The 26161-nt window shown below is 32.1% G+C and overlaps 1 long non-coding RNA gene across 2 annotated transcripts; it reads right to left on the bottom strand.

Moving 5' to 3' along the window:
- Positions 1-76: 76 nt before the first annotated feature.
- LOC103495756 (uncharacterized) lies at positions 77-25389 on the bottom strand. 2 transcript variants are annotated; one of them, XR_001763903.2, is made up of 6 exons: positions 25206-25389; positions 24710-25086; positions 24279-24375; positions 23490-23589; positions 1417-2564; positions 77-483 (listed from the first exon to the last, which is right to left on the bottom strand). It is a non-coding gene; the product is annotated as an uncharacterized LOC103495756 (long non-coding RNA). The 2 variants fall into 2 exon arrangements; XR_001763899.2 differs by having other exon boundaries at positions 24710-25010.
- Between the last annotated feature and the right edge of the window lie 772 nt (positions 25390-26161).

The raw sequence follows: 26161 nt of genomic DNA, 5'->3' as shown, positions 1-26161 counted from the left end.
AGTTTATTTTGAAAGTTGTAAATCACTAATCAATAATCTAAATTAATTGAATTAAAAAAATTAGTATACAGACAAATTTGATATAAAACATTATTTAGGAGTTAGAAGTGATACAACTCTAAGAGCATCACTTGATTATATATATATACACTCTCTACTGCTAACATCTAACCAATATTGGTTATGAAATGCTGCGGGCAAACACAATGGCGGAAAATAAAGACACCACCATTTCAAAGTCAAAATGTAAGGGAAGGTTCAAGAATATATGACAAAACGAAAGAGAAAAATGATGAACAATGAAGCAGCAAAGTCGGCCAACTTTATCGGCACCAATCAGACTTGATACAAAACTCAAACAAGAAAGCAATCTAATTATTCTAGGATATTATTATGCAAACCTCACCTTCAAGTTGTTAGCTATTTACAGCGGCCTTTCCTATTTTCCTCTTTCTTTTTCCAAGTATGGCAGGTCTGTCAAGTCTGTCAAGTCAATAAGTACTAGAACATTACTACCCATTACATTTAGTAATCATTCTACTTTGACAAAAATAACAAACTTATTTACTGACAATGACAATTCCTCTACATCATTGTTTACTTTTTAAGAAAAATTTAAAAAACAAGCCAACCAAAATTTTCAAGGCGTTATTTGAGAAATTTGAAAAAGAGAGATAAAGAAATGATCAGAAAAGAAGTATATACTGTATACTTTTGAAAAACATGTAACTAAAAACAAAATTATTTAAACAAAGGTTAATGCAATCAAAGCATATGTGTAGGGTTATAGTTCGAAAGAAATCAACGCAAATGATTTGTTATAGGAGAAGACACTGATTTGAAAGAGAGCTGACCGGCACCATGGTGGCTTTGTCTAATTGTCTAATTGTCTATGTTATACTTCTACTCTTATCAATTCCACGTGGAAAAATCAGCTTGGGATTTTTATATTTCATATTCTGCCAAATGATTTATCCATCATTCACATGTTGAATAAAGAATCAAGAAAACCAATAAAACAACGAAAGAAGCCTGCAAGAACTTGTACCACTCAAGTTTTAAGGGTATGTTTGGACCTTCTAGTTTGAGAACATTTTCTTGAAATATTTTTAATAAAAAGATTACATCTTACATTTTTAAAAAGGGAATAAAATAACATTTGGTCTCCATTCAAAGTTAATTCTAATAATTACAACCTTATGTTTTTTGCTACATATTTTAAAGATTTTCTTTCAATTTCAGATAACAATTAAAATTATTAATTTTTTCAAAAATGCTTGTAACAAAAGGTCTTTATATTGAGAAGCATTTTTCCACGAACATATTTCAAAAACTGCAAATTAATTCTAGGTATGTAACCACTATAAATTGAATTCATGATCTTAGTTATCGAGACTATATTTAAAGAGGACTTACAAAGCATTCCTCCATCCTTCCCGCTTCCATCATCTTGGCCCATCTACTGTAGAAAATTATTTACGTAGCTTGTTTAAGCAACTTAAATGCTCGGCTAACTAGAGCAAAAGGGAAGTAAATGGAAGCAACATACTTCAAGTTCGTCATCAGAAGTCAAAGCGGCTGAAAAATCAGTTATATTGCTAGAACTCGAGTGTTAGAATTACACAATGCAAGATCAAGTTCTACTTCAAAGAACTTTGAAGCTACAAGCGGTTAGTTAAACTTGACAAATAGCATAGCCTATTCCATGGATGACAGTTTCATATTTAAGTAAACAGAAGCTAAGGATCCCAATCTTAGGGGTGGGGATAAGAAAATTAAATACGGGAATTGTATGATAATAAAAAAGAAAAACTGAAAAAGTATACTAGTCTAGTGTTTAAAGAGAGCTATCTCTCTCCACCAGAACTAATCTTCAAAATTCTGCCTAGCCAAACCGAACTTCATCTTTTCATAAATTTCAACACAAACCAACATGTAAGTGATTATAAATACGCCACATTGTCATTGCTACAATTCCTAACAATATTTTCCCTATTTACCTACTGATACTTATCCACTTCCATCATAAACCAATATAATAAAATTATTTCAAGGGCATTTAAAATATTTTCAAGGCAGGATATTTGCCATGGAAGGTTAGAAAATTCAAGTAGATAAATGTAAAGTTGGAAAACTCAGATTGTTGAATACAAAAAGGAGAAGCTCAATATGGATGTTTTCCTATCAATTATTGGCCCATGCTTTCAAGGAAGAAATGGAGAATCTGTTAGGCTTCTTCTGGGATTTCACAAATTATAGTCTAACAAACTTTTATGCCATCGGAGAGTTTTAATGTAACTTCCTTTAGAACTGAGGTTCTCCCTTTTTTGTATATTCTATCTACATTTCCTAAGGTGTTTGAGAGCATCTGTGAAACAAATAGGAACTTACAGTCTGACTCATCCTCACCACACTATTTGGTCCAGCCAACCTTCAAGTATAGAGCAGGTTTTTCTTCTGTTTTCGAGAACCTTTTCCACCAACCTTTCTGTTCTTTTAGGATGGAGCACATTATGTTTCCTCAAGCCAACCTTAGTTTTACATCCCTAGCAAAGAGAAAGCTCCTGCATAAATATAAAGTGATGTTAAGCCAGCACAGTAAGAGTGCTAAAGTTTCTACCCTGCCTTATTGAGCTTAATGTTAAAATCCGATTGTCATTCTTGCTGTTATATGTCAAATCGATGACTGTATGCCACATGTGTGGTGGTTTGCTAGTAGCTATAGCTATTTGTTGCTTGCACATTTTGAAAGATCCTTCAAGACAAAGAGCAATATGAGAAAATATTCTCCTTTTCCTAAAATTTCTCCTATCCTTTCTCTGATTTTCAGTAAAGATTCTAGGTTTTAAGCAAAATGATCTCCAAAATTTAAAAAAGGAAAAAAAAAAAACCACAGCATTGATGTCATCTCTCTAAACATTCAAAAGTTCGTCTACCAACTTCCGCTCATGTGACCTACACACATATGAGAACAAGAAACTACTAGATTTGTGATATGATCAGTAAACAAGACATCAAGGTATGTCTAAACAAAATATAGAAGTGCATAAAAAATTAGCCAACAACTCACCTCAGCACAATAGAGCACCCAAAAGGGTCAGACCCTCAGAGTTCTAGCTACCCTCTTTAACAACTATGTTCTTTCTTTAATCAGCCAAAAGGTTAAATTTTTTAGAGGCTCTCCTAGTCAAACTCCGTTCCATTCGTCTAAGAAAAAGTGCAATTTCCGTTTAAACTGTGAGGAAGTTGTTAGGCCTCAACCTCAATTTTATTTATCAATAGTCGGGGAAGGATTTGAGAGCTCCCCAATCACTCCAAATTTCTCTATTGAGAAATGAGAATTTTACATCAAAATAGGCCAATACTAAAGAGAATTCACAGAATACTTGACCCCACTCTAAACAAACTTCTAAGGGCCCACACAGTTGGAAAATTACTAACTCTCAATCATTCTTTCTTCTTCCCACTTTTATCCCTATGTAAATACATGCACCTTTACTATAGGGTGTCTATCATTACATGCCCCCCTAAAAGAGCCACCTTGTCCTCAAGGTAAAATTCAAGAAATTGTTCTTGAATAAGTGTGGTCTGTTCCCATCATCCCAACGGATTAAGACTTCTAAATCGTCCTCCTTTTCTCCCGTTTTGTGAACCTTCAACAATTCTAGATGAGACAATTGCATAGATAAATTAGCAACCAAATCTTTTGGAATTAGGAAGAGTGGTCTGTTCGAACCCACTACCTTGCGAGGAACAAAAACATGAAAAACCTTAGGCCACAATCATAAACGGACCGATGAATCTAGAGGCCAATTTTGGTGCTTAAAACGGCTTAGAGAGAACTGCCAGTATGGGTGCAACTTCACATAAACCCAATCGTGTACCTCAAATTGCACCTCTTTGTAGTTGGCATTGGCATATTTGACCATTTGTTGCTGCGTTTTCAACAAATTGGCCTTCGATACTCCCAAAATTTCATCTTTCCTTTCAAATGGTCCACTTCATTCACGGGACTCAATCCCTTCATATAAGGTAATATTGGGGGTGGGGGGGGGGGGGGTGTGTCATCAATGTGGTTGCATGGATAGTTGTAATATAGCTCAATTCAGCCGATGCTAGCCATTTACATTTAGATCACTGTTTGGGCTTGTTCATAGCAAAACATCACAGATACGTTTCCACCCCGTGATTAACGACTTTGGTTTGGCCATCCATTTGGGAATGGTAAGTGGTGCTTCGTTTCAGCTGAGTACCAAACAAACACAACTCTGCCCAAAACAGGCTTGTGAAAATGCAGTCATGATCCGATATTATACTTCGACGGCATCCATGCAAAAAACTAATCTCACGTGCAAAAACAACAGCCACAACTTTTGTACTAAATGGATGCTTTTAAAGAATGAGATGTGCATACTTGCAAAGACGATCCACAACCACCAATATGACATCATAACCCTTGGATTTCAGGAGGCCCTTGATAAATTCCATACTAATATCCTCCCATACACAGTCCAGAATGGGTAACGCTTGAAGGAGTCCGGCCGGAGTCAATACAAATATTTGGCCTGCTGACAAACGGAGCATTCAGCAACATATGTACAGATACTTTCTTTCATACTGCACTAATAGACCTTCCTTGCTAGCCTCTGATATGTTTTCAACACGACATGGTGTCCCCCTATCGGACGTCAGCCAATAATAAAGAAATAGTAGGTGAGTCCTCGATCCGAAAGAACAAAAGGACCGTGATAGCATAAAACCTCCCCTTGTAACGAATATCCTGTCGGGGCTTACTGGCCATTGATCAAAGATAATAAAATACTGATAAGAGATTCATTTTCAGCCACTTGAACAATGAAAACCGAAGGATTGAGCCCGCCCATAACACTTAAAAGACCAAATCCAAATACCGGTAGTAATCAAGATAAGGCATCGGTCGCTTTGTTTTCCAATCCCTTCTAGTATTGGATCACAAAATCATACCCAAATAGTCTAGCAATCCATCTTTGGTATTCTCCCCTAATAACTCGTTGCACAAGAAGAAATTTCAAACTTTTCTGATCTGTACACACCATAAAAGGCTTACCAAATAGATACCACCACTTTTGAACAGCGAACACAATTACCATAAGCTCTCATTCATAAACAGCTTTCAACCTATCGGTAATAAGCAAAGTTTGATTAAACCTTTGGGTAATAGCCAACACGATTGCCATAAGATTTGTAATGTGATCAATATACTGAACAAATCAAGGTCAATATAAACAGAATATAGAAGTGCATGAAAAGTTAGTCAATAACTCACCTCAGGCAAATGGAGCACCCAAAAAGGAGAGGAGATCTCACAAAAACTTAATCCAAAACTCCCATATATCATAACTTATCTTTTCGTGTTGTCTATAGTCCTCCATGTGTCTTTTTCCAATGTTACTTATATAGTCAAACGTTTTTTTCTTATATAAATGTCCATGGCAAATCACCTCTATCCCTTAAACAAAAACTTAATCCTATTAGCTACTTTTATTCTTAAGGCACTATCTTAACACTTAATCCATTGTGATAATCCTTTCTACAAACATGGGCTCTTCATTCAAAAAGTTTTAGTTTAATGTCACCATTCAGTCCAAAACTCGAATATCTTTACGTCTCTATTTGTGACGTTTATAGTTCTACATGTGTCTTCTTACCTATTACATTAGTATAACCAACCTTTTTTTCCAATAACCATGTCCATGGGAAATCACCAAATTCGCTAAATAGAACCTTAATCCAATTAGCTAATTTCTCTCCTATGGTCCACTATCTCAACACAAATCCAATTTGATAATCCATTCGACAAACAATGGTGAGAGTTCATTAATCCAAACCTTTATGTAAAATGACACACTTCAATTCAAAACTCTCATATCCTAGCTTTTCTTTTTTTGAAGCCTATAGTCCTACATGTGTCTTTTACCAATTTCATCTACAAAGTCAGACCTTTTTTCCTATATCCGCCCAGAGTGAGGTCGACTATTGCAGTGGACATGGTTGGACCCCAAAAGACCATCATATTATTCATTATTGAAAGTCCACGGAAAATCACCAAATCCTTAGAAAAACTAAATCCAATTGGCTATTCTCAATCTTAGTGCATTAACTCAACACAAATCCAATTTGATAATTATTTCTCCAAACAATTAGCTAGAGTTCTTTAATCCAAAACTTGAATTGCAAAGGCACACTTCAATACAGAACTCTCATATTCTAAGTTCTCTTTTTATGCCGTCTATAGTCATGTCTTTTTCCAATGTTACTTGTATAGCCAAACGTTTTTTCCGATATCCATGTCCACAACAAATCAATTCATCCCTTAAATAAAAACTTAATCAAATTGATAAATCTTACTCTTAGTGCACTATCTTAACACTTAATCCATTGTAATAATCTTTTCTCCAAACCGGAAAAGGAAGAAAGTTCAAATTCCATAAATCAATCCAACCCATGGGGCGATCTAAGGAAGTGAATAAGGGATGCAGAGCTTGACTTGAAAAAAAAAAAACACCCCCTAGAACAAGGCAGATAGGGCACCTTTTGCCAGAGTTAAGTCGAAAAGAATGCCTCCCCACTAAAAAGAGCGATTGAGGGAAACTTCTCATCGAAGAGAGAGATTCAACCACCTTTGTCTCATTGATTAGGACATATGAATATATATATTCAACTCCGAACTGGTCAGATTACGCTTTCGTTGCAGAAGTAGTAGAAAGTCAAGATCAACCTATGATTCCCGTCAGGATAGTCATGTAAGAGCGAGAGCTGCTTTGTAGTTCAAGAGGCATTCTTCACCTTGATTCATAAGGCTAACTTAGTAATTCAAATGGAATGAAAGGACTTGCTTTTGGCCTCTTCATTCCAAAAGTTAAAGTCCAATGTCACACCTCAATCCACAAACCGAATATACTTACTTTACTATTTGAGCCGTTTATAGTCCTCCATGTTCTTTTTACCAATTACATTAGTGTAGCCAACATTTTTTTCCAATAACTATGTCTATGGGAAATCACCAAATTCGATAAATAAAAACTTAATCCACATAAACAATGGAAAGAGTTCATTAATTCAAACCTTAAAGTAAAATGACACACTTCAATTCAAGACTCCCACATCCTAGTTTTTCTTTTTTTTGTCGTCTGTAGTCTTACATGTGTCTTTTACTAATTTTATCTACAAAGAAAGACATTTTTTTCCCCTATAACCATGTACATGGGAAATCACCTAAATCCCCTATAAAAATGTTAAACGAACTAGCTAATCTCACTCTTATAGTCTACCATTTCAATGCTAATCAAATTTGATAATCATTTCGTTAAACAATGCAAGACTTCTTTAATAAAAAACATGAAGTCCAATATCACACTTCAATGCATAACTTTCATATCTAAATTTTCTTTTTGAGTCGTCTATAACCCTCCATGTATCTTTCTCCAACGTCATTTCTATAGCAAAACTTTATTTCCTATATCCATGTTCATGGCAAATAACCTCATGCCTCGAATAAAAACTTAATCCAATAGGCTATTGTCACTCTTAGTGCCTATCTTAACACTTTCATAAATCTAATAATCCTTTCTCCAAATAATGACACGAGTTATTTAATTCTAAACTTAAAGTATAAATGTCACACTTCAATCCAAAACTCTCATATCCTAACTTTTCTTTTTGTGCTGTGTATAGCCTTCCATGTGTCTTTTTTCAATGTCATTTGTATAGCCTAACATTTTTTCTTGTATCCATGTCCACGATAAATCACCTCTTCTATAAAAAAACTTAATCAAGTAGGCTATAATCTCACTCTTAGTGTACTTTCTTAACACTTGATCAAATTTAATAATCCTTTCACCTAACAATGGCAAGAGTTAACTTGGAATGCGAAAGTTGGTTATGTAATAATAGACCTAAGCAATAAGTATATTGCCTCCTCCCTCCTCTCGCCTCCCTCCGTTTGTCATCTTTACTTTTGAACTTCCACTCCTTTTCGATGATTTCTCTGGCTTCTCTTCCTTTCCTCTTCTATTCTTTGGCCTCACCTCCTGTTTTTTTTCTCTAGGTCCTCTCCGGTCTATCTACATTTAATGATAGCAGCAAACTGTAAAATTCTTCATTTGCATTTTTGGGTTTGGTTAGATAATAAACGATTTCACGTGGAAGATGTGGAAGCTCAATGTTCTCTAGTTGTCTCAGATGCCCTCATCTCAATTGCAAGTGTTCTTTAATCCAAGACTTGAAGTCCAATGCTACACCTCAATCTATACTTTTTTTTCAGGCCGTCCATTGTCCTCCAAGTGTCCTTTTCCAATTTCATTTGTATAGCCAAACATTTTTTCTTAATATCCATTTCAACAACGAAACATCACATCCCTTGAAGAAAAACTTAATCCAATTATATAAACTTTTAGTGCACTATTTCAATACTTAATTCAATAGCAAGAACTTATTTTATGCTAAACTTCAAGTCCAATGTCAAACTTCATCCAAAACTCTTGTATACTAACTTTTCATTTTCTGTGGTCTCTAGTCTCCATGTGTTTGTTTCCAATTTTATTTGTATGGCCAAATGTTTTTTCTTATACGAATGTCCATGGCAATTTATCGAATTCTTTAAATAAAACTTAATCCAATAGGCAAAATTTCTCTCAATCCACTATCTCCACACTTAATCAAATTGAATAATCATTTTTCCAAACAATGTCAAAGAGTTTTGTAATCCAATACATGAAGCTCAATGTCACACTTCAATCCAAAACTCGCATATATTTACTTTTTCTACTATATACTTAAATAAAAACTTAATCCAATTTGTAAATTCACTCTTAGTCAAAGAAAGTCGAAAAGGAAAATACAAAAATAAAAAGACAAGAAAATAACAATAAAAAACAATAAAAAAAATAAGAAAAGTGAGAAGGCTATGATGGTTATTGATTTGGATTTTAGAAAATGATGTTACCAAAAAAATATTTATTACCCATTATTACCCTAGTCCGGCTCTAGGGTAATGATGGGTCATACAGACTTTTTGGTATTATCCTCTACTAAAAACCAAATCAATAATCATCACCACCTTCTCACTTTTCTTGTTTCTTTTCTTGTTTCTTTCTTGAATTTTCTAGATATCTTTTTGTCTTTTCTTTTGGTATTTTCTTTTTTCACTATCTTACTTTGGTATGTTCACCTTTCCACTCTCTTTTCTGATTGTCTCAACACTTAATCCAGTTTAATAATCATTTCTCCAAAATATGACAACCAGTTGATTCCTAAACTTCAAGTAAAATGTCACACTTCAATCCAAAATTCTCACATCCTAAATTTTCTTTTTGCATTGTCTACAATCCTCTATGTGTCTATTTCCAATTCTATTTGTACAACCAATGTTTTTTCCTATATCCACGTCCATAGCAAATAACCTCATCCCTCAGCTAAAAATAGACAAATTTCATCCTAGTGCAATATCTCAACAATTAATCAATTTGAATAATTGTTTCTCCAAACAATGGCAAGAGTTACGTAATCCTAAACTTTAAGTCTAATGTCACACTTTATTCCAAAACTCTCATATCCTAACTTTCCTTTTCATGTCGTCTATAGTCCTCCATGTGTCTTTTCGCAATGTTATTGCCAAACATTTTTTCCAAAGAAAATCTAAATCCAAATTGCTTAAACTGAAACATAGATCTTATTACTTATCCAGTTTAATAATCCTTTCTCCAAACGGCAAGAATTCTTTAATCCAAAACTTGAAGTTTATAGTTCAATCCAAAACTCATATATCCTTGCTTTTCCATATATGTCGTTTATAGTTTTCCATGTGTCTTTTTACTACTTACAGTTGCATAGCCAACTTTTTTTTCAATAATCATGTCCATGGGAAATAACCTAATCTCATACACTTACTAAATCCAATTATCTTATGTCACACTTATAATGCACTATCTTAGCACTAATCCAATTTGATAATTATTTCACTAAACAATGACAATAGTTATTTAAATCAAAACTTGAATTATATGGAAACACTTGAATTAAAAACACTCATATTATAACTTTTCTTTTTGTGCCGCCTATAATCCTCCATGTGTCTTTTTCCAATTTCATTTGTATAGTCAAACAGTTTTTCCTATAACCATCTCCATGGCAAAACATTTCATTACACAAATAAAAACTTAATCCAATAGGATTATCTCAATCTTAGTGCATTATCTCAAAACTTAATCAAATTTAATAATCGCTTATCCAAACAATGACAAAAATTAATTAATCCTAAACTTGTAGTCTAATGCCATGTTTCAATCAAAACTCTTTTTTTTTTTTTTTTTTTTTGTCGTCTATAGTCCTTAATGAATTTTTTTCAATGTCATTTGTATAGCCAAACTTTATTTCCTATATCCATATTCACGGTAAGTAACTTCATTCCTAAATAAAAACTTAATTCAATTCATTAATCTCACTTTTAGTGCACTATATCGAAATTGAATTCGATTTGATAATCATTTCTACAAACAATGGCAAGAGTTACTTAAATGTAAACTTATGTTCAATACCATACGTGAACCAAAACTCTCATATCCTAATTTTTTTCGTGTTCTTTACGGTCCTTGTATCTTTTTCCAACTAAATTCGCATAGCCAAACTCTCATTCCTATAACCATGTCCAATGTCATACTTCAATCCAAAACTCTCATATCTTTAACTTTCTTTTTGTGTTGTCTACGAGTCCTCCATGTGTCCACAACAAAACACCATCACCCTTAAATAAAAACATGATCAAATCGGCTAATCTAACACTTAGTGCACTAATTAACTTTGATAATCCTCTCTCGAAACACTTAGTTCACTAATGTCACACTACAATCCAAAACGCGCATATTCTAACCTATTCTTTTGTGCCACCTGTAGTCCTTGTGTCTTTTCTTAATTTCATTTGTATAGTCAATCTTTTTTTCCTATATCTGCGCCAACAAAAAATCACCTCATCCCTTAAAAAAAGACTTAATCCAATTGGCTAATCTCACTCTTAGTGCATTATCTCAACAGATTAAACAAATTGAATAATCCTTCCTCGAAACATTGCCAGAGTTCTCTAATCCAAAATTTGAAGCCCAATGTCATATTTCAATCCAAAACTCGAATATATTTACTTTTCTTATGGAATTTATAGTCCTCCATGTATCTTTTTACTAATTATAGCTAATCACACTCTCATAGTGCACTATGTCAACACTGATCCAATTTGATAATTCTTTTGTACAAGTATGGCAAGAATTCTTTAAATCCAAAACTTGAAATAATATATTAAGTTTTCTTTTTGTGCTGTGTCTTCCGCATGTCTCTTACCAATTTCATTTGTATAGTCAAATGTTGTTTCCTATGTTCAGGTCAATGGCAAAACACCCAATTCCACAAATAAAAACTGAATCCAATAGGTTAATCTTACTCCTAGTGCAGTATCTCAACACCCAATATAATTTTATAATTCTTTCGACAAACAATAGCAAAAGTTCTTAAATCCACAACTTGTAGTGAAATGTCACTTCTATCCAAAAATCACATAACCTAACTTTTCTTTTTGAGTCTTCTATATTCCCTCCATGTGTCTTATTTAATTTCATTTGTATTGCAAAAACATTTTTTCCTATATCCATGTCCATGGAAAATCACCTATCCCTCAAATAAAAATTTAATCTAATTTGATAATCATTTCTCCAAACAGTGGCAATAGTTCCTTAATCCAAATTTCTCTTGCGTGGATGGTAAGCTTTCGGGTTTTGGTCTCCGTTTTTATGGCTTGCCAAAGGGGAGTTTTTTTCCTGAGGAGTTCTTTTGCAATCAATTTTTGTTTGTTTTTGAAAATTTATCCGAGTTCTTTTGAGTTCTGGATGGCACTGACAAGAATAGTTTTGAGGCAGCCAGCTGCTTCTCCTTCGCACTTCTCGTTCTCCTCTCATATCGAAGATTTAAGTGTGCAAGTTATTAAATTCAAATGGACTCCTTTTGAAAGAGTTGTCAAGTTTTTGCTATGTTTTTAGCTTCCTACAGTTGTTTCGTCTTAAAAAGAATGTATTCTGTTTGCTACGATTCGCTTTGACTTCGTTTGTTTAGGCTTTCTTCTTCTTGTTACCTAAGTTTTCACTTTAGTTTGTATTTCCCAAGTTCCTTTGCTCTTAGTATAATACTATAGTATTTTAAGCTTTAAGTCTCATATATTATTATTAAAAAAAAAGCTTTAATCCTAAACTAAGAGTTCCAATGCCACACTTCACTAAGGACTTTCAGTCCAATGTCAATGTCAATGCCACTTGAGATAGTTGTCAAGTTTTTTCTATATTTTAAGCTTTCTACGGTTGTTTCATCTTAGAAAGGCTTTATTATGTTCGTTACATTACTCTGTTACTTCGTTTGTTTAGGCTTTCTTCCTCTTTGCCTAAGTTTTCACTTTAGTTCGTATTCCCCTAGTTCCATTTCTCTTAGTACAATACTCTTGTATCTTGCGCTTTTAATCTCATATATTATCATTAAAAATAGGCTTTAATCCTAAACTAAGAGTCCATTGCCAATACCACACTCCACACGTTTCACAAAAAGAAAAGAAAAAAATGGCAAGAGTCATTTAATTCTAAACTATGAGTCCCCCATGTATCCTTTTTCTATGTCATTACTGTAGCAAAACTTTTTTCTGTATATCCATGCCCTAGGCAAAACACTTCATCCCTTAAAAAATCTTAAACTAGTTGGCTACTCTCACTCTTAGTGCACTATCACATCACTAAAATCCAATTTGATAATCTTTTTTCCAAACAATCGCAAGAGATATTTAATTTTGAAGCTCAATGTCACACTTCAATCTAAAAGTCACATATTATAATTTTTCTTTTTGTGTCATCTATAGTCCTTCCTGTGTCTTTTTCAAATATCATTTGTATAACCAAATATTCTTTCCTATATTCATGTCCACAATAAATCACTATCGCCCTTAAATAGAAACATAATCAGAGTGGCTTATCTGATACTTAGTAACACTGATCAACTTTGATAATCACTTCGCACATAGTCTCAACACTAATCCAATTTGATAATTCTTTCTCCAAACAATGGAGATAGTTCTTTAATCCCAAACTTTTACTCCTATGCCACACTTCAATCTAAAGTCACCTACGTGTCTTTTTCTAATAACAGCCAAACTTTTTTTCATATATCCATTTCAACGACAAATAAAAGCTTAATCCAATTGGATAATCTCACTATTAGTGCATTATCTCAACATTTAATCAAGTTCGATGATCATTCTTCGAACAGTGCCAAGAGTTATTTAATCCTATACTTATAGTATCTGCCACACTTCAATAAAAAACTTTTCTTATCTTAACTTTTTTTGTGTCAACTAAATTCTTGAATGTGACTTTTTCAAATTTTATTTGTATAGCCAAACCTTTTTTCCTATATCCATGACCACGACAAATCACATCAACTTTTAAATAAAAACTTTATCCAATTGCATAGCCTCTCTTGGTCACTATCAACACTTAATCAAGTTTGATAATCCTTTCTCCAAACAATAGCAAGAGTTTCTCCTTAATCCAAAACTTGAACTGCTATATCCATCTTCACAACAAATCAACTTATCCCTTAGATAAAATCTTAATCTAATTGGCTAATCACAGTTGTTTAGCACTATCTCAACACTAATCCAATATGATAATCCTTTCTTCAAACAATGACAAAAGTTCTTTAATCTCGAACTTGTAGTCCCATGCCATACATCAATCAAAAGCTCTCATATCCAAAGTTTCCTTCTTGTGTCGTCTAATATTTACACATGTTTTTTTTTCAATTTCATTTGTATAGCCAAACATTTTTTTCTATAACCATGTCCAAAGTAAATGATCTCATTTAATAAATTAAAACTTAATCTAGTAGGTTAATTTAACTTTTAACGCACTATTATAACATTTGATCCAATTTGATAATCTTTTGTCCAAACAATTGCAAGAGTTCTTTAAACAAAGACTTGAAGTCTAATGTCACACCTCAATCCATACTTTTCTTTTTGGGTCGCCTATTGTCCTCAATGTGACTTTTTTCAATTTCATTTGTATAGCCAAACATTTTTTCCTATATCAATTTTGACGACGAAACACATCTCTTAAATAAAAACTTAATCCAATTAGATAATTCTTTGCCAAAACGGGCAAGAGTTTTTAAACTAAAGCTTGAAATCCAATGTCAAACTTCAATCCAAAACTCATATATCCTTAATTTTCTTTATGTGTCGTTTATAGACCTCCAAGAATCTTTTTACCAATTAAAGTTATATAGCCAACTTTTTTTTTCCAATAATCGTGTCCATGAAAAATCACTTAATCCCATACACAAAATCTTAATCCAATTAGATTTTTCTATATGGGTCCACAAAAATTCACTCATCCCTCAAATGAAAACTTAATCTAGTGACAAATCTCGCTCTTAATGCACTATCTCAATACTTAATCAAATTGAATAATCCTTTCTCACAAGGATTCGAAAGGATAATAAGAGTTATTTAATCCAAAACATGAATTCCAATGTCACATTCAACCCAAAACTCTCATATTCTTACTTTTCTTTTTGTGCCGTTTTTAGTCCTCCATTTTATTTCCTCCTATTTCTTTTGTATAACCAAACTTTTTTTATTATATACTTGTCCACGACAAATCACGTCATCCTTTAAATAAAAACTTAATCTAAATGACTAATCTTACTCTCTTAATCAAAGTAAAAAAGTGGAAAAAATTCAAATAAAAAACAAGAAAAAATAAGAAAAGTGAGAAGCCGGCTCTAGGGTAATGATGGTTAATAAAGACTTTTTGAAATCATCCTCTCCTAAAAACCAACTCAATAACCATCACCCATGTCTCACTTTTCTTGCTTTTTCTTGTCTTTTATTTTGGTATTTTCTTTTTCCACTTTCTTACTTTGGTATTTTCCCCTTTACACTTTCTCTTTTCGGTATTTCCTATTGCCTCAACATTTATCCAATTTGAAAATCATTTCTCCAAAAGATGGCAATCAACAGCTTATTCCTAAACTTAAAGTAAAATATCACACTTCAATGCAAAACTTTTATATCCTAACTTTTCCTTTTGAGTTGTCTACGGTCCTCTATGTGTGTCTGCTTCCAATTTTAAGTGAACAACCTATGTTTTTTCCTATATCCATGTCCATAGCAAACCACATCATCCCTCAAATAAAAACTTAATTCAATAGGCAAATTTCTTCTTAGTGCACTATCTAAACAATTAATCAATTTGAATAATTGATTCTTCCACCAATGGTAAGAGTTATTTAATCTTAAAGTTTAAGTCCAATGTCACATTGCATTCCAAAACTCTCATATCCTAATTTTTCTTTTTGTCATAGTCCTCCATTTTTCTTTACGCAATGTTATTGCCAAACATTTTTTTTCTATATTTATGTCCAAAGCAAATCACCTCGTCTTTTAAAGAATAACTTAATCCAAATTGCTAAATAGTCTCATAGGGCACTATCTTAAGACTTATCCAATTTAATAATTCTTTGCCAAAACGGCAAGAGTTCTTTAAACTAAAGCTTGAAATCCAATGTCAAACTTCAATCCAAAACTCGTATATCCTAAATTTTCTTTATGTGTCGTTTATAGACCTCCAAGAATCTTTTTACCAATTAAAGTTGCGTAGCCAACTTTTTTTTTTCAATAATCATGTCCATGAAAAATCACTTAATCCCATACACAAAATCTTAATCCAATTATCATATGTCACTCTTATAGTGCATTTTCTCAACACTAATCCAATTTAATAATTCTTTCATTAAACAAATGCAAAAGTTATTTAAATCAAAACTTGAAGTATATTGCAATACTTCAATTGACTAATCTCACTCGTAGTGCATTATCTCCACATTGAATCCAATTTGATAATCATATCTACAAATAATGGCAAAGGTTATTGCTATGTTTTTGGCTTTCTTCAGTCATTTCTTCTTCTTGTTGCCTAAATTTTTACTTTAGTTTGATTCCTCTAATTCCTTTGGTCTTAATACAGTACTCTTGAATTTTGAGCTTTAAGTCTCATATATTATCATTAAAAAAGAGCTTTGTCTCCATTTAAATAAAACAATGGCAAAAGTCACTTAATCCAAAACTCTCATATCTTAGCTTTCTTTTCTGTGTTGTCTATGATTCCTCCGTGTGTCCACAACAAATCATCATCGCCCTTAAATAAAAATATAATTCAATTGGTTAATCTAACACTTAGTGCACTAATTAACTTTGATAATGCCACCCTACAAGAAAAACTTACATATTCTAACTTAGCTTTTTTAGCTGCCTATAGTCCTTGTGTCTTTTCTCAATTTCATTTGTATACCCAAACTTCTTTTCCTATATCCACATCAACAACAAATCATCTCATCTCTTAAATAAAAACTTAATCCAATTGGTTAATCTCATTTTTAATGCACTATTTCAACAATTTAAGCAAATTGAATAATTAGTCCTCCAAACAAGGACCAAGAGTTCTCTAATCCCAAACTTAGAGTCCAATGTCATACTTCAATGCAAAACTCAAATATATTTACTTTTCTTTTGTCGTTTATAGTCCTCTATCTGTCTTTTTACAAATTACATTTGTATTGCCGACCAACTTTTCCCTTGTCCATATATATCCATGGGAATTCCTTAAATAAAAACTTGTAGTGCGCTATCTCAACACTAATCTATTTTGATAATCCTTTCCTTAAAGAATGACAAGAGTTTCTTAATCCAAAACTTGAAGTAAAATGTCAAGCTTCAATCCAAAACTGCCACTTCAAACTTTTTTTTTTCCACTATTTATAGTCATCCACAAGTCTTTTTCCAATTTCATTAGTATAGCCAAATGTTTTTTCCTACGTCCATGTCTATGACAAAGCACCTAATTCCACAAATAAAAACTTAATCCAATAGGCTAATCTCACTCCTAGTGCAGTATCTCAACACCCAATATAATTTTATAATTCTTTCGACAAACAATAGCAAAAATTCTTTAATCCACAACTTGTAGTGAAATGTCACTTCTATCCAAAAACCACATAACCTAACTTTTCTTTTTGAGTCGTCTATATTCCTTTCATGTGTCTTTTTTAATTTCATTTGTATAGTCAAACTTTTTTCATATATCCATGTCCATGAAAAATCACTTACCCCTTAAATAAAAACTTAATCTAATTTGATAGTCATTTCTCCAAACAATGGCAAGAATTCCTTAATCCAAATTTCTCCTTGGCACTTCTCGTTCTCCTCTCCTATTGAAGATTTGAGTGTGCAAGTTATTAAATTCAAATGGGCTCCTTTTGAGAGAGTTGTCAAGTTTTTGCTATGTTTTTAATTTTCTACAGTTGTTTTACCTTGAAAAGACTTTATTTTGTTTGTTACGTTTCTCTTTGACTTAGTTTGTTTAGGTTTTCTTCTTGTTGCCTAAGTTTTCACTATAATTTGTATTCCTTTAATTCTTCTTAGTATAATACTCTTGTTATTGTGCTGAGCTTTGACTTTCATATATTATCATTAAAAAAGATGTTTTAATCCCAATCTAAGAGTCCAATGTCAATGTCACACTTCACTAAGAGCTTCAAGTCCAATGTCAATGCCACACTCCACGGGTTTGAAAAAAAAGAACAATGGCAAGAGTCATTAAATTTTTTTTTGTTTCGTCCATGAGTCCTCCATGTGTCCTATTCCTTTGTCATTTGTGTAGCAAAACTTTTTTCTGTATAACCCATGCCCAAGAAAAACACCTCATCCCTTGAAAAAGAAATTTAATCCAATTGGCTACTCTCACTCTTAGTACACTATCACATCTCTAATCTTGATAATCTTTTCTCCAAACAATAGCAGGAGATACTTAACTTTAAACTTGAAGTTTAATGTCACACTTCAATAAAAAAGTCATATATCTTAACTTTTCTTTTTGTGCCGTCCATAGTTCTTCATGTGTATTTTTTCGATGTTGTATAACCAAATATATTTTCCTATATTAATGTCCACAACAAATCATCATCACTCTTAAATAAAAACATAATTCAATTGGCTAATCTGACACTTAGTGCACTATATCAACACTAATCAATTTTAATAATAACTTAAACACTAATCCACTTTGCAAGGGATGTTTAATTTTAAACTTGAAGTCTAATGTCACACTCCAATCCAAAACACGCATATCCTAACTTATCCTTTCGTGGCGCCAGTAGTCATCCTTGTTTCTTTTCTTAATTTCATTAATATAGCCAAACATTTTTTCCTATATCCACGTCCAAAACAAATCAGCACGTCTTTAATAAAAACTTAATTCAATTGACTAATCTCACTTTTAGTGCACTATCTCAACAATTAACCAAATTGAATAATCCTTCCTCCAAACATTAGCAAGAGTTCTCTAATCCAAAACATAGAGTCAATTGTCACATTTCAATCCAAACCTAGAATATATATGTGTTTCTTCTTGTGTCTTTTTACCAATTACATTTATATCGTCAATCTTTTTTTTCCCTAAAACCATTTCCATGAAAAATCCCCTCAATAAAAACTTAATCCAATTCTAATCTCACTCTTGTAGTGCACTATCTCAAGAATAATCCGATTTGAAATTCTTTCGTTAAAGGATGGCAAAAGCTCTTTAATCCAAAACTTCAAATAAAATGTCACGCTTCAATCCAAAACTCTTATATGCTAACTTTTCTTTTTGTCTTATCTATAGTCCTCTACATGGCTTTTTCCAATTTCATTTGTATAGCCAAACGTTCCTATCTCCATGTCCACAACAAAAAAACTAATCCCTCAAATAAAAACATAACCTAATAGACTAATCTCACTTCTAGTGCACTATCTTCAACACAATCTAATTTTACAATTCTTTCGACAAACAATGGCGAAAGTTTTTAATTTCAAAATTTATAGTCAAATGTCACACTCCAATTCAAAAATCACACAGCCTAAACTGACTTATAATGCACTATCACAACACTTATCTAATTTAATAATCCTTTCTCTAAAGGGTAAGAGTTCTTTAATCCAACACTTGAAGTTCAATGCAACAGTTCAATGAAAACTCATATATCCTTCCCTTTCTTTATGTGTCGTTTATAGTTCTACATGCGTCTTTTTACCAATTACAATTGCATGGCCAACTTTTTTTTTCAATAATCATGTCCCCGATGGGAAATCACCTACTCTGATACACAAAAACTTAATCCAATTATCTTATGTGACTCTTATAGTGCACTATCTCAACACTAATCCAATTTGATAATTCTTTCGCTATACAATGACAATAGTTATTTCAATAACACTTGAAGTATGTTGCAACACTTCCATCTAAAACACTCGTATTCTAACTTTTCTTTTTGTCCTGACTATAGTCCTCCATGTGCCTTTTTCCAATTTCATTTGTATAGCCAAACATTTTTTCCTATATATCTATGTTCAAAGCAAATCACCTCATCTCTTAACGAAAAACTAAATCTAAATGGCTAAACTGTAGGAACCTTAAGAATTTTCCAATTTAATAGTCCTTTTTACAAACAGCAAGAGTTTTTTAATCCAATAATTGAAGTCCAATGCCACACTTGATCAATTCAAAACTCTTATTCTAACTCTTCTTTTTGTGCACCATGTGTCTTTTTCGAATTTCATTTATATAGCCAACATTTTTCCTATAACCATCTTCATGGCAAAACACCTTATTGTTCAAATAAAAACTTGATATATTAGGTTTATCTCACTTATAGTGCACTATCTTAACATCAATCAAATTTAATAATCTTTTTTCCAAAAAAAGGCAAAAATTATTTAATCCTAAACTTGAACTCCAAAGCCACATTTCAATCTAAAACTCTCATATCCTTTATTTATAGTCCTTAATGTGTATTCCCAATGTCATTTGTATAGCCAAATTTTTCTTCCTATATGCATATCCACGGTAAGTAACCTCTTCCGTTAAATAAAAACTTAATCCAATTGGTTATCACTCTTAGTGCACTATATCAACATTTAATCCAATTTAATAATCCATTCTACAAACAATGGCAAGAGTTACTCAAATATAAACTTGACGTCCAATATCATACTTGAATCCAAAACTCTCATATCCTAATTTTACTTTTCGTGTCGTTTACAATCCTCCATGTCTCTTTTTCCAATTATATTTGCATAGCCTAACTTTTTTTTCTATAACCATGTCCATGGGATCTCATCTAATCCCTTAAGTAAAAACTTAATCCAATTAGCTAATCTCACTCTTAGTGAATCAATATCTCAACGCTTAATCCAATTTCATAGTTCTTTTTTCAAACAATGTCAAGAGTTCTTTAATCCAAAACATGAAGTCCAATGTCACACTTCCATCCAAACTCGCAAATCCTTACTTTTCTTTTTTATGTCGTCTATAATCCTCCATGTGTGTGTCTATTTCCAATGTCATTTGTATAGCCAAACGTTTTTTCCTATATCCCCATGTCCACAACAATTCATCTCATACCTCAAATAAAAATTTAATCCATTAGGCAAAATATCACTTTTAATGCCCAATCTCAACACTTAATTAAATTGAATAATTCTTTCTTCAAACAATGACAATGGTTCTTTAATCCAAAACATGAATTCCAATGTCACACTTCAATCAAAAACTCGCATATCCAAACTTTTCTTATTATATACTTGTCCCAACAAATCACGTCATCCCTTAAAATATAAACTTAGTCCAATTGGCTAAATTCACTCTTAGTATCAATAAGGAAGTGGAAAAAGAAAATACCAAAATAAAAGACAACAAAAAAAAACAAAAAAAAAATCTGAGAAGGCGGTGATGATTATTGATTTATTTTTTAGCAGAGGATGGTACTAAAAAGTTTGTATTACCCATCATTACCCTAGTCCGGCTCTAGGGTAATGATGGGTAATACAAACTTTTTAGTACCATCCTCTGCTAAACAATAAATCAATAATCATCATCGCCTTCTCACTTATCTTGTTTTTTTCTTGTTATTTTTTTGTCTTTTATTTTGGTATTTTCTTTTTCCATTTTCTTGCTTTGGTATTTTCTTCTTCCACTTTCTCTTTTCTTCCTTTCCTACTACCTCAACACTTAATCCTATTTAATAATCCTTTATATAGTCCTTAATGTGTATTTTTCCAATGTCATCTGTATAACCAAACTTTTCTTCCTATATCCATGTCTACGATAAATAAACTCATCCATTAAATAACAACTTAATCCAATTGGCTAAAATCACTCTAAATGCACTATATCGATACTAAATTCAATTTGATAATCATTTCTACAAACAATGGCAAAAGTTACTCAAATGTAAACTTGACGTCCAATACCATACTTGAATCCAAAACTCTCGTATGCTAACCTTTCTTTTTGTGTCGTCTACAATCTTTCATGTCTCTTTTTTCAATTATATTTACATAGCCAAACTCTTTTTCCTATAAATGGTTCGTGGGATCTCATTTAATCCCTTTAGGTAAAAATTGAATCCAATTGGCTAATCTCACTCTTAGTGCACCATCTTAACACTTAATCAAATTTGATAATTCTTTTTCCAAACAATGACAAGAGTTCTTTAATCCAAAACATGAAGTCTAATGTCACACTTCCATCCAAAACTCACATATCCTTACTTTTATTGTTGTGTCGTTTAGAGTTGTCCATGTGTCTTTTTCCAAATATATTTGCATAGTCGAACTTTTTTTCTTATAAACGTGTCCATGGGATCTCATCTAATCCCTTAAGTAAAAACTTGATCTAATTAGCTAATCTCACTCTTAGTGCACTGTCCAATTGGCTAATATCCCTTAAGTAAAAACTTCTTTTTTTTTTCTTTTTTGTGCAGTCAATAGTATTCCATGTGTCTTTTAACAATTTAATATGTATATCCAAACTTTTTTATCGCATATCCATGTCCACAACAAATTATTTCATCTCTTTTATAAACACTTAATCCAATTTGTTAATTTTAGCCCCAAAATTCTTGTATCCTAATTCATCTTCCTTCCTCGCAACATACATAGGCATAAACCTGCATGTTAAGATAGTCTTACTTTCTTATAATGTGTATTCAACCCAATAGTCCTTCATATGCCTTTTCTCTATTTAACTTATGGAGTTTAGTGTTATACTTTCATATCCAAATCCATGACCTATCACTTGATAACACTTACTCTACCCTATTAATCCTTTACCTAAAGAATGAAAAGAGTTTCTCAATTGAAAACTTAAAGTCTAATGCCACACTTTAATGCAAAATTCTCTTTATGTTTCATCCATTTAATAGGTCTCCATGACCCTTTTTTAAATTTTATTCCCATAAACCATTTCTTTTCCCAAATTCATGACCAAAGCAAATCACTTCGTGCCTTATATTAACACTTAACCCAATTGGCTAACCTTTTTTCCAAAGAATGAAAGGACTTCTTTAATCAAAAATTCTTAGTCCAATCTCACTCCTCAATCCAAAATTCATGTATCTCAACTTATCTTCCTTTCTCATTCCATACATTATTATACTTGACAGTCCTTTATGTGTCATTTTCCTAGTTCAGTTGGGTGGTCTATTGTTATCCTTCCAAATTCACGTCCTTGACAAATCACTGTAGTGGACTATTTCAACACTTATGTCTGATTGGCTAATCATTTATCCAAAAAATAAGAAGATTTCTTTAATAAAGAACCTATAGTCCAAATTCACACTTTAATCCAATGTTATCTTCTCTTGTCCATGTCTATATGACATATCACTTAATATAATATTTGAGCACTTAATTCATGTTAATAATCCCTTATCTAAAGAATGACGAATTTTCTTTAATGAAAGACTTGAAGTCCAATTCTCGCACCGAAGCAAAATTCTTTTATTGTCCAAGGCAAATCTCTACATGCATTGTATTACTTAATTTAGTTGGCTATTCTATTGTTTGAATTAGGAGCTTTTATCTCTCATGGATGATCTTTGTTTTGTATTTGGGTTGTGGTCGCTTATCTACTGTTGTCTTTCTTTTTGCTTATTATTATCATTTTCTAGTAATTTTAAGCATTAGTCTCTTTTTATTTTATCAATGGAAAGTTCTCTTTCCTCTCTAAAAAAAGTTATATAAAGTGTCTTTGTATTCTTTCATTTGATCTCAAATGGAAGCTAGGATTTTCATTATAAAAAGAAGACAAAACAAAAGCTACCTTGAACATTTATGTAGCTTTGACGTTTGAGATTTGTTTACCTTTACGGGTTGACTTTGGAGTAATTCCCTATTCTACTTTTAAGAATGTATAAGTTATACCATTCAATTTATTGAATTCTATAAATGAATAATCCCTATAAAATTTAACTAACATAGACATTTGTACTATGAGTTAATATTCAAAGTTAAGTATTGAGATTATTCAAGCATGGGTTTAAGAATTTACTCAATGATGCTATATTTCTCATTACATCCAACAGATCAGTACTCTGCACCATTTACATCATAACCATTGATTTCGATCTTGCCTTGGAGCCATTGTATCCCTGTACTCAAAAAGATAACATGAGGTCAACATCTTCTGTTACATATGTTGAAATAGTTAAAATAATATTTTCTTCATTGTACACTTTTTTAAGTTGAACATGGTGAGAATTTGACTTTAAAAGTCACAACAAATATAACGTGTTAACCAATTCAATTATGGTCAGATTAAGAAATAACTAGAAAAGTATGTCAAAGTGAACATTATCATTTTGAGAACACAACAATGCTATAACTTAAACAATGATGTTCGAAATCATGTAATTATTTGACAACTTTGGTGATTGGAAACGACCATGCTAGATCCCTCCACTAAGGTTTACATATTCCCTTTCTAGGTGATGGAAAGATAATAATAAGTTGATATGCAAGGGCATAGCAGAGGAAATTTGGGAACAAAAAAGGATAAAATTAAGGGAAAATAATATTTAGTTAAAAGGAGTTGAAGAGATGAGATAAGCGCTAGAGTTATTTGGGGATGGAACATATACAGCTGTGCAGGTGGAAAGTAGATTAGACTCTTAGAACAAACAATTATTCTTAGCACGGAAGAAAATACAAATATTTGAGCTAGTTCCTAATTATGGCATTATTAAAATGACAAAAAAATAAAGGTTGAAAACGAAAAGACAGCAGTATATTGTCATGTTATCTGAATTACTAAATGTTAAAATAACTAAGAAGTTGTTACCTGAAGGAAGGTGCGTCATAGAAGTATTTGGAACTACTTTAACTAACCAACAAGCGCCTTCCCTTGTTTCCTCTTGCTTTTTCCAAGTATGGTAGATCTGTCATGTCAATAGGTAGTAGAACATTATGACCCATTACATTCGGTAATCATTCTGCTTTGACAAAGATAATAAACTTATTATTAGGAAAAACCACACTTTACATTATTATTTATGAAACTTGTTTAATTTAATGAGAAAGTAATTATATAGATACATATGGCAGGACCTAAATACTGTACAGATATCTCCAATTCTTTGAAGACTACACGAAATAAAATAGAACAGAAAAGTATAAGATAAGCCAGTATCCAATCCATATTACGAATAATTACGAATACAGCCCAAGTGCCCAAAAAATAGTTTGTATTCTGAACAAAATAAAGCAACCAACCTTCTCATCCCGTAGAACATGTTTCAGCTTGGCCTTGGGGTTCTGATAAAATGTCGAACCACCAACAGTATTCTTAATCTCCCGAAGATACAGAAAATTAAATAATTGTAACCATCTTCAGGGAACTCAAGCTCCAAAATCTCTCTTCTAACATTTTCCGGTGACGACATTCCACCAACTTCCCCACGAGATTGCATAGATGACCCAAAACCTCCATTCTCTTCCTCATCATAATCCTTAGAAGCATCGGCAAATATTGAGTTAGGATCTTCATCGTAGCAAGCAGAACCGGAAGCATCGACTGGACCATCATCGAAGGCAGGGAGAGCATAAGAGTGGTTGTCAATACAACAAAAACACGGTCGGTGGCAGCAGTTCTATCGTAATACGAAGTATCGAATAAAAAAACATATACATGTGTGTGTTCTGTCAAACCAGTTGAAACATTCCTCGAACATTGATACACAAAAAAGAATGAAAACAAAAGAGCAAAAACCTTTAAACCGAGACCAAAACGGAGGGCGAGTGCGGCTGGTCTGATCTGAGTTACAGTCGCCGGCGTCTTCGATCGGAGGGGAGGGGCCGAACGTTGAAGATCGGAGAGAACTAGAAGAGGGTGAAGAGAGTGCTTAGGGTTTGTTTTCTACCAAAGGGGCTGAAGTTAAACAATAACGTTATTTGTTTGACTACGTTGACCAACGGATACTTATTTTAATTTATTTAACTTTTTCTAGGATTATTTTGATATTCATTGTTTCATTCTCACGTCATTTTCTCCTTTTTATTATTTTAATTTTTTTATAATAAGAAATACAAATAAAATTACATATTCTCTGTAAAGAATATATAAACACACAAAATTATCTACTTGATTTGGATTACAATAAATGTAAAATAATAATAATAATAATAATAATAATAATAATAATAAATTAATCTCTAAACTTTGATTTTTAACAATTTAGATGATGTATTTTCAAAATGATAACGGCTTAAAGTCTAAGCCTTAGTCCATACACTTTACGATTTGTACCAATTTGATCCATGAAAAATATTTTTAAGATTGATTGGATTTTTTAGATTGCTGAACTAGTAGACTAATTATTAAGAATCAAATTTATTTGAAAACTACGAATATTAAATTGTTACGATGTAATAAAAATTGACACATAGTTTTAATGGAATGAGATTTATTACAATAAATATTAAATCATTACATGTTAAATTCTAAGATTAAATTGTTATCAATTTTGAAAATACTTGATGGGTTCATAGATTAAATTTTTAATTTATGAAAGTTCACACGACTATAAATTTTTTCTTAACAAAGAACGATTGTAATACTATTTAAAAAGTAAAAAATGATTGAAGTACTTATTAAGAAATCAAAAAGGACATAGTTTTTGTGTAAGTTTTATCGAAAGTACATCAACTAAAATCAACCCTAAATAA

The sequence above is a fragment of the Cucumis melo genome, chromosome 5 (genome assembly GCF_025177605.1).
Source record: "Cucumis melo cultivar AY chromosome 5, USDA_Cmelo_AY_1.0, whole genome shotgun sequence".
NCBI lineage: Eukaryota > Viridiplantae > Streptophyta > Magnoliopsida > Cucurbitales > Cucurbitaceae > Cucumis > Cucumis melo.
This window is presented reverse-complemented; position numbering and strand designations above follow the sequence as displayed.